This window comes from Neofelis nebulosa, chromosome 2 (genome assembly GCF_028018385.1).
Source record: "Neofelis nebulosa isolate mNeoNeb1 chromosome 2, mNeoNeb1.pri, whole genome shotgun sequence".
NCBI lineage: Eukaryota > Metazoa > Chordata > Mammalia > Carnivora > Felidae > Neofelis > Neofelis nebulosa.
The window spans coordinates 167,318,931-167,328,810 of NC_080783.1; the positions used below are offsets into that span (position 1 = coordinate 167,318,931).

Below are 9,880 nucleotides of genomic sequence, written 5' to 3' on the forward strand. Positions count from 1 at the left end.
TAGAGCACAAGCAGGGGAGGAGCAGAGAGAGAGGGAGACACAGAAGCCAAAGCAGGCTCCAGACTCTGTGCTGTGAGCACAGAGCTCGACGCGGGGCCCAAACTCACGGACCACGAGATCATGACCTGAGCCGAAGTCAGCCGCTTAAACAACTGCGCCAGCCAGGCACCCCCCCTTCTAATCTTATACTCTAATAAACTTCTGCCTGCTGCTCATTTTGTGCCCACCTCTTCATTCTTCGAAGTGGTGAGATAATGAATCCCGGTTATTGAGGTAAAAAAAAAATCCTGCAACACGTTGACAAATACTCGTGGCAAATACAAAGTATAACAGTTCTCCAGAAACTCCTTCCCTAGAGGGAAGACAACCTTAGCTTGACTACAGCAAGGCCTCCAGTGTCTGATGAGTCCTCTTTAGCATATGAAAGTCCTTCTGGAGGACTCCCTTTTGCCTTTGCCTTCCCCAACTCCAACTCCAACTCCGTGGCATAGAGTCGGTCAGTGCAGCTCTTTCCGCCCACAGGTCCTATCCTCCTGCTTTAATAAAATAACCTTTTTGCACCAAAGACGTCTCAAGGATTCTTTCTTGTCTGTCAGTTCCGTCCCCTACCCCCCCCCCACCACGCCCAAACCCCAACAAATGCAACTTAGCTCTGACACTATCTAACTGAAGACGGCATTAGATCCCACAGTTTAAGGGCTCAGTCCCATAACCCTTACTTCAGACATCAGTCACAAGCCTAGGCTGTCATCTGCATATCTGACCTACCAGCTCTAAATTGGGGTTCCCATCACCCCCTCCTTGGGTTCAATAATTTGGTAGAATGGCTCACGGAACTTAGGGGAACATTTACTTACATTTGCTGACCTACTAAAAAGGCGTACAACCCAGAATCGGCCAGATGGAGGAGATGCACAGGACAAGTATAGAGCGAGGGGTGCAGGGCTTCTATGCCCTCTCTGGGCTCACCCCTCAACCCAGCACCTTGATGTATTCACTAACCTAGCAGCTCTTCAAATCTCAATGTTCAAGAGTTACTATAGGGTTTTAACCTCCACGCCGCTTTACCTGTGGTGGACAGGTGGGGCTGAAAGTTTCAATCTTCTAATCACCTGTTTTTCTGGTCACCGGGCCCATCCTGATGCTCTCTAGGGTCTCCACCTGAAATCATCTTATTAGCATCAACTTGCTGGGACTTTGGAGTGGTGGCGGTTTGGAGCTGACAGCTTGAGACATCTTTGGTGCAAAAAGCTGATTTTATTAAAGCACGGGTTCGGGGGCAGGGACCTGTGGGCTGAAAGAGCTGTAGTGGGGTTGGGAAGACTGATTATATACTATGGAGTTGGGGGATGTAAAGGAAAAAAGGAGGCCTCCAAAAGGACTTTGAGTCTCTGCTAAAGAGAACTCGTAAGATGCCTGGGGCCTTGCTATTGTCAAGCTAGGGTTGTTTTCCTCTAGTAAGGTATTAACATTAAGACAGTGGGGAGTTCCCTGAGAAATGTTATACTTTGTATTTGCCTCAAGTATTTGTCAATGGTCTGCAGGGTATAAAGAAATTTAACTATACCTAACATTTCCTTTTTGTCTTTGTTCCCCACATCACTATGGGTGGGCGGTGATGTTGGAGCTCCAGGTAACTGAATCTGTAGGTTTCTGGAGATTAAGCTGTTGATAAAATTGCCTTTTTCTTGTAATTCACTAAGACATTTGTAACCTGATGGAGACTCAGGTCCTGCATGGCTGTGATCTCTATCAGTTAACCATTTGTTTTCTTTCCTTTCCTTTGTTCTTGGGCAGCCAGGAGTGCCTGAGGAATATTACACATACCCCACCTGGAGGGGGGGGGGGTGGTTGTTAGCTGGTGCTTTGCCCTAAACTTGCCTTATGCTCCCTCATCAGTATCTTCAGTTCTGTTCCACTTAGCCACTGAGATGTGTGTGTGTACTTGAAATCTACAAATTTTATTTAGTTCTTTCTAAAACTTGCCTTATTATTTTTTTATATCCTTGTTTTCTTTTCCTATTTTTATTTCCTCTGTTATTTCCTTTAACCTTTACATGTGACTATCGTACATTTCAATCAGCTCATGCCAACATATGAAGTCTTTGGGGAGGGAGTCTAAGTCTTTCATTATTGTTTCTGCTGTCTGTTGCTTTTTCCTTGTGCGTTTTGTGGACTTTTTAAACTTGTGGACTATATTTCCTTCAATGACATCTGGGAGAATCCCAGATACCTATGATGGGCACGTTGATTGCAACAACGTGAATATTGACTTCCAGGCAACCTCATTTATAGCTCCTTCCTCTGCTCACTTACTTCCTACTCCTTGCTCAGGCTTTAGTTGTTACTATTACTATTTAATTCTTAGACCCTCAGAAAATTCCTCACTCTAGTAAGTGCAATAATGCATTAAAACTGGGTCTACTGTGTTGGTCTGACTCACCATCTAATTATATTTTATACGGAGGGCGCTTTAGAGTAACTAGTGGGCCCTATTGGCAGAAATTAAAATCCAAGTCTTTCTTTGGTTAGTGAATTTTTCAGGTTTTTAAGAGTTTCGGTTGTCTGAAGCTCTAAAATATTTTTCATACATCCTCCAGCAGGATAACACAAATGATTACCCATCTCCAATCATTCCAAACTTTATTTTTCTACTGAAAGAAATGGAGGTCAGAGGAAGCAAATGCCTTGTCCAAGCTACTTCTGCAACTGAGAGACAAACAAACAAAAAGGTTTAATACTGATCACTGGAACCAAAAAACTTTTCAGCTTTACCCAATGGTCTGTGGATGAGACTCAGAAAAAACCGAAACTGGCAAAGTAAGAGCTCAGCTAGCCACAGACTGCTTGGCCTGTATACAAGTAATCCAGGATGTCCAGCAAAGACGCCTTCACTCATTGGAAGTATAAACCATAGTTATTTCCAACTGGGGTCTGATCAGCACTCACAAGGTGGAGTCATGAGAAACCGGAAGGAAGAAAATTTTGCCGATTGATCAGATCCTTTTTGAGTCCTAGTCATGTTATAGTCTGTGGGGAGGAAGTCATGGAGATTTTTCAAGATTTCATGGGAATGATCCAAATCTAAATGCCTTACTCAAGACTCAAGAAAGTATATACATTTGCATTCCCGGATTAACAACAACTGGGTAGTAGTATTCTAGGGGAGACTTTGCAAAAGTCTTGCTTCCCCCAAAATGCCCACATCAGGAGCTTGGGGTTCAAAAGATCTGTGTTTTCTAGGCTCTGAGCCAGCTGACATCACTTTGGACCCTAGACTAAGAAGTAAGGAAGATCTATCCTAAACTCTTGTCCTAGAGGCCTGACTCACCTTTTTGGTGGTGAAGACAGCAAATTAGGGATACCTATAAGAGCAACATGTACAGATCTTTCTGAAATCAGTGTACAGAATTTTGTAAATAACAGTTGCTATGTTCCCAGTGTCTAGTATAAAGCTTGACATATCAGAGGCTCTCAGATTAAAACTTGTTGACTTTTTTTTTTTTTTTTTAAATGATTGGACCCTGTTTTTGAGCTTTAGTGGCAATATTGCTTTGTGCCACTGGATGGTGCTATTAAACCACTCTCACATGCACACTCTCAAACCGATTTTGATGTTTTTCAGCCTTCAAGCAGAAAGTATCTTTCATTTCTCCGCTTTCAAACCATCTCAGTTTGGACATCACGTGGCCTTTTTCCCCCTTGAAAATAGCTGGAAACATTTCTGACTCTTTTTTTTTTTAACGTTTTTATTTATTTTTGAGACAGAGAGAGACAGAGCATGAACAGGGGAGGGTCAGAGAGAGGGAGACACAGAATCTGAAACAGGCTCCAGGTTCTGAGCTGTCAGCACAGAGCCCGACGCGGGGCTCGAACTCACGGACCGCGAGATCATGACCTGAGCGGAAGTGGGCCGCTTAATGGACTGAGCCACCCAGGTGCCCCTCATTCTTTTTTTTAAAGACTTTATTTTTTAGAGCAGCTTTAGCTTCACAGCAAAATTAAGAGGAAGATACAGATTTCCCATATACTGCCTGCTGTCATACATGCACATCCTCCCACCCCATTATCAACATCACCCACCAGAATGGCATGTTTGTTATAATAGATGAATCCGCACATCCTTATCATGCAAAGTCCACAGTTTACACGAGGATTCATTCTTGGTATTGTGCATTCTATGGGTCTGGTCAAATGTACAGTGATATGTATCCATTCTTAAAGTATCATACACAGTATTTTCACTGCCCCCAAATCCTCTGCATTCTGCCTATTCATCTCTCCCTCCGATTCTTTCTTGAAAACAGTGATTGTTCCAGTAGCACTTCTACTAAAATTGGATCCCACAGCTCAGACATCCAGGAGACAGACACATCTGTGAACATTTTGTTGTTTTTGTCAGGAGTGGCATTGTCGACTAGTTAATAGAAAGAAAGGAAACCAGGAATTCAAGTACCCACTGTCCTCTTATTTATCAATGACCTAAGGATTCTTCAGAGATGCCTCCAGCTGCAAAGAAGGTGTGTGTGTGTGTGTGTGTGTGTGTGTGTGTGTGCACCTATGCACTTGTGCACACATTTGGTGGTTGGAGGATGTGCAAAAGAGGTATGAGAGCAGGACTATCTCTTCCCACATTATTGACCAGACTAGCTCCATGTCGGGGATAGAGGTAGGCAATACATGCTTTTGTTTTGTTTTGTTTGTTTGTTTGTTTCTAGGAATATTACTCTCTGTTAAAAGAAGGCTCAATTATCTCAATGGCCCTTCTAGTCCTAACATGCTATGTTCTAAGTTCTTCAGTTTTCTTGGTTGAATATTTCACCTTGTTCTATCCAAGAAGACCAAGAGGATGTGGAGGATTAGCTTGAAGCAGTGCCATGCAGGTCTGAATTTATCCTTAGAGACCTTCTTTCATTGCTACCTCCTTACTGTCACCTGAGCTCTGGCTACCTGGCTCAAACAAGCCACCACTCAGGACGTGTTTGGAAAAGGTGTGGAGAGGCACAGAGCTTTTCCCAACTTCTTATAGTGAGCTTGAGGAAGTACATAGGTAGAAACTGAAGGCCAACGCTCTCAAACAAGAACACATCAACCCATGGCAGACTGAGCAAGAGGTGGGAACAAAGTGTGCAGAAAGAAGAGGGTCACAGAGGTGGGCAGGTGAGATGGCAATGTGAACCAGTTCCACAAGTGAGTTTTGAGTGTCTGCTCTGTTCTGGGCTCTAAAGATACAGAAATGAATGCAAGGAGATGTCAGGAGATTGGAGGCAGATACATAAATGTAGAGCTATCAGGCCATATTTAAGTGCTTTGAGAGTGGATGGAACAGGGGACTAGGGCAATTCAGAGAAAGAGCAAATCTAGAGGAGTTGATGCCCAAACTGAATCTCCATTGCCCCAGGCATCATTGCTACAATTATTCTTGATTAAAAGGTTTTCATTGGAGGTTGTTTTTTTTTAATCAGACTTCTTTATATCTTTGATGGTTGACTTCATACAAGTATATAGTATTAATAGCTACTCTTCATTAAGTTCTAAGCATAGTTCTAAAGCCCTTTACGTATAATTCCACATTTAATCTTCACAGCAATCCTGTAAGATAGGCAGGTATTAAGACCCTTAGGGTGAAAAGTTTTTGTGGAAAATTTCAAGCCCATAGAAAAGTTTTCTGACATCAGGAGTACACTGAAGCAAATTTCAGATATCATGTCATTTCTGAACATAGCTCAGTATGTTAATCTAGAAGATAAGGATACTTCCAAAAACGTAACCACAAGTCTGCTTCTAGTTAAGATGGAGGAACAGGAACTCGATTTACCCTCCTGCCTGACATAACATGAAGGAAGGAAGGAAGGAAGGAAGGAAGGAAGGAAGGAAGGAAGGAAGGGAGAGAGGAAGAGAGAAAAAGACAAAATATACGAAATGATATTTTTCAAGACATGGACATCAGGCAGTGAAGGTCAATCAGATGATTTGCCCCTTCCTCTCCCCTCCTCTCCCCTTCCCTCAGCATATTGCCTCCAGAGAGAGTTCAGGTGAAGCACAGAGAAGGAGGAACACAAAGAAACAGTGAGCAGGCTTTTTGCAGAAGTAATTTGACTGTAAAGTTCAAATGGAAATGCAAATGACTTAGAACACTCAAAACAACTTTGAAAAAGAAGAGCTAGTTTGAAGGAGCAGAACCATGTGATTTCAACACTTATGACAAAGTAACAGTAATGAAAAAAGTATCATATTGGCATCAGGATATGCAAATAGATCATTGGATCAGAATGGAGGGTCCAGAAACAGACCACATATTTATGACAACTGTTTTCTGATGAAGGTACAAATGAAATCAACAGAGATAGGACAATCTTTTCTTTTTTTTTTTTTAATTTTTTTTTCAACATTTTTTATTTATTTTTGGGACAGAGAGAGACAGAGCATGAACGGGGGAGGGGCAGAGAGAGAGGGAGACACAGAATCGGAAACAGGCTCCAGGCTCCGAGCCATCAGCCCAGAGCCTGACGCGGGGCTCGAACTCACGGACCGGACCGCGAGATCGTGACCTGGCTGAAGTCGGACGCTTAACCGACTGCGCCACCCAGGCGCCCCTAGGACAATCTTTTCAACAAATAGCACTGGAACAATTAAATATCTATATGCAAAAAAATGAAGTTGTACAATATACAAAAAATAACTCAAAATGGATCGCAGATCTAAATTTAAAATCTAAAACTACACTACTCCTAAACCTCTAAAATGTAGGAAACTTATAAGACCTTGAATTAGCCAAAAATTTCATAGACGTGACATCAAAAACACAATCCACAAAATTAAAAATGGACAATTTGGACTTCATCACATTTTAAAACATGCACCCTTTAAAAATTTCTGTTAAGAAAGTGAAAAGACAAACTGCAGCCTAACAGAAAATGCTTGCAGATCATATATCTGATAGATGTGAGTTTATTTATACGTAATGATTGATCATACATATACACACACTTATACGTATTTGAGACACTTGATTGTATGTATGTATGTATGTATGTATGGAAGATAATAACCATTAGGTAATGCAAATTAAAACCACAGTGTGTTTGGGCAGCTGGGTGCCTCAGTTGGCTGAGTGGCCGACTCTTGATCTTGACTCAGGTTATGGTCTCCTGCTTTGTGAGTTTGAATCTTGCATGGGACTTTGCACTGATGGTGTGGAGCCTGCTTGGGATTCTCTCCCTCTCTGCCCCTCCTGCATGTATTATCTCTCTCTCTTTCAAAGTAAATAAACAAACTTAAGAAAGAAATAAAACCACAGTGTGATATCACTTCCAATATTTATGTATTTATTTAGAGAGTGAGAGAGAGAATCTTAAGTAGACTCCACACCCAGCACAGAGCCTGACATGGGGCTCCATCACTCGACCTGACTATGAGATCATGACCTGAGCTGAAATCAAGAGTTGGAGGCTTATGCTTAACCGACTGAGCCACCCAGGTGCCCCTACCGCTTCCAATCCATTATACTGGCTAAAAGTAGAAAAACTAGACAACACTAAATGTTGGTGGTGATATAGAGCTTTAACTAGTGTGAAACCAGGAGGCAGTTCTCTGAACACATTTCCAATTGCCTTGCTTTGCCAATACTACCCAAGCATTTTGGCTAAAGACACGTACCTAATTAAGGAAACAAAGTCTGAGGCAAATGCAATAAAATGAGGCCTAAGAATGTAGTCATTTGCCTTCTGAGTTGAGGACATTGAACACTTAGGGACCTTAAAAGATTTGAGAGCCTTGAGGGTCATAATGCACACTGAGGTCCAGTGGTCTCCAAAATACGGACAACGAATTAGGGGTTTACTAATTAAGTCACCTTGAGATGCCTCATGAAAGAAGGTAGAAAGGGAGGTCTCTAAACTGGAATATGCATCAGTAGGACACATTTTCTTTGCTGGACTGACAGTCTCCCATCATGAGTTGAAGTATGTCGTTGCAACTCAACTATCTACTGAGAATAGGAGGGAAATTACAGTAGGAGTGATAGTTGTTGCATTGTGGTGAAATATGTTGTCCATCTAGTGAGCATGACCTAGCAGTGTGAGAAAAAAACTCAAGCAGTTTTTCTAAACAAGCAGGACAATAAGTGAAGTATTAAAAAAATAACAACCAAAAAACACATTAAATTATGCTCCTGCTTTTGATCGATAACATAACACTACAAACTAGGGTGGTAAACAATGAGTATTTTAAGTTGCAATTTTAAGTCAGAGAAACAAACATTCGAGATTCAAATTATGGAACGGAGAATGGGAAATTTTTAATCATTTTGGACCTAGCCCCTGTGCTCTGGTGCCCTTCCGCTTCCTCCTTGGTCAAAACTGTGGGGTTGTCTTTAACAGTCTCTTTAGCCATCTGGTGCCTTAATTTTCTCATCTGCAAAATAAAGACAAATATTATTGTACTCAAAAAGCATAATAGAGGCCTAATATATGTTCCTTAAGTGAATGAAAGGATTGGTTTCTCCAACTCTTAAGTGCTATCATGGGTCACACCAGTGACCTTAATCTTCCAGGGACTCTAAACCCTAGAGAAGGATGTAAACTATTTCCTGACTCCAACTGTAAAAACTAACTTCCTCATTTCAGTAGAAATGACACCCTTAGCAACAAGCCAATACCATAAAGTGTGCATGTCCTAATACCAATATATTTTTCAAAATTTCAGTGCTTTTTCTTTTGTTTTAAGTTGGAAAGAATCTCAGCAGCCTTTGGGCTGCTACCGCTCTTTTACATATAAGCTCAGTGAAGCCCCAGAGAATGGAATGACTTACTTACATTTACCTAGCAGAGAAGTGGGCCTGTTGAGCTTTCTTCCAGCCAAGAGCAAGAATTAATACGATTGTCCACATTCAATTAAATCCCAGTATAAATAAAAGAATCTAATGCTACACTAAATCTACTCTTGGTACCAGGTGGCAGATGTGAATGTGTTGTAAAAATTGACTGAACGGGTGGCAGGGGCCGTTTTGGTCAAGAAGTATGACTGTCCCGACAGTTTTAATCCTTCATCTCTTGAATCACCCTAAAGTGCTAAAAATTCAACAGGGAGGGTGCATCAAAGAGGGAAGATGTGGAAGGTTTTAGTCCTGGAGGTAGGGCATTCGTAATAAAACACAGGATGACTTCAACTTCCAAAGAAATTACAAGTGGGAGCAATGAGGATTGGGATGGCTTAAAAAACTGCTCAGTGCAAACCTCTGCCTATCAGAAGACCCATCCCAACAAAGCCAGTTCCAGGGAGGCCTAGAGTAGGGAGGGGAGAGTTGCTGACAAATAAGATAGGTCATAGTCCAGTGGAACAAAAAAGTTGATTTCAGAATATGGAACTTGAAAACAAGTAAAGAGGGAAAGAAAGGAAGATACTCACCTAGGGGTGCTGATGTTGTCATAGAAGTAATATACCTACTGCTTGGAAATATATACCATCTCAAGCAACTATCCGGAGCTTCACTTCCTGTAAGCATACAGGAAGTCTTGCCCCACGTTTTACCTGCCTACTGGGTCTACCATTATATTAAACTGATAAGAACAGATACTACACTTGATCTTAGCCAAAAGGCCGAGAAGCGATGGGTCTACTATTATAAATGTGCTTAGGAGGTTAGAGCTGGCCATTCCTAGCCATATCCAATATTGCCACATACTATCCTCAAGAACAGTCATAATTCAGACTCACAGAACTTTAGAGTGAGAGGGACCCTAGAATAGGACTTCTATCCTTGGCACTATTGACGTGTTGGGTCCAATAACGCTATGGGGGACTATCCTGTGCCCTAGAGGATGTTTTAGCGGCTTCCTCAGCCGCTATTCACTAGTTGCCGGTAAGCAGCTCCCCAGTG

At 41.9% G+C, this 9,880-nt stretch overlaps 1 pseudogene; it reads right to left on the reverse strand.

The window, feature by feature from the left end:
- Positions 1-9,409: 9,409 nt before the first annotated feature.
- On the reverse strand, positions 9,410-9,612 carry LOC131505944 (U2 spliceosomal RNA; annotated as a pseudogene).
- Between the last annotated feature and the right edge of the window lie 268 nt (positions 9,613-9,880).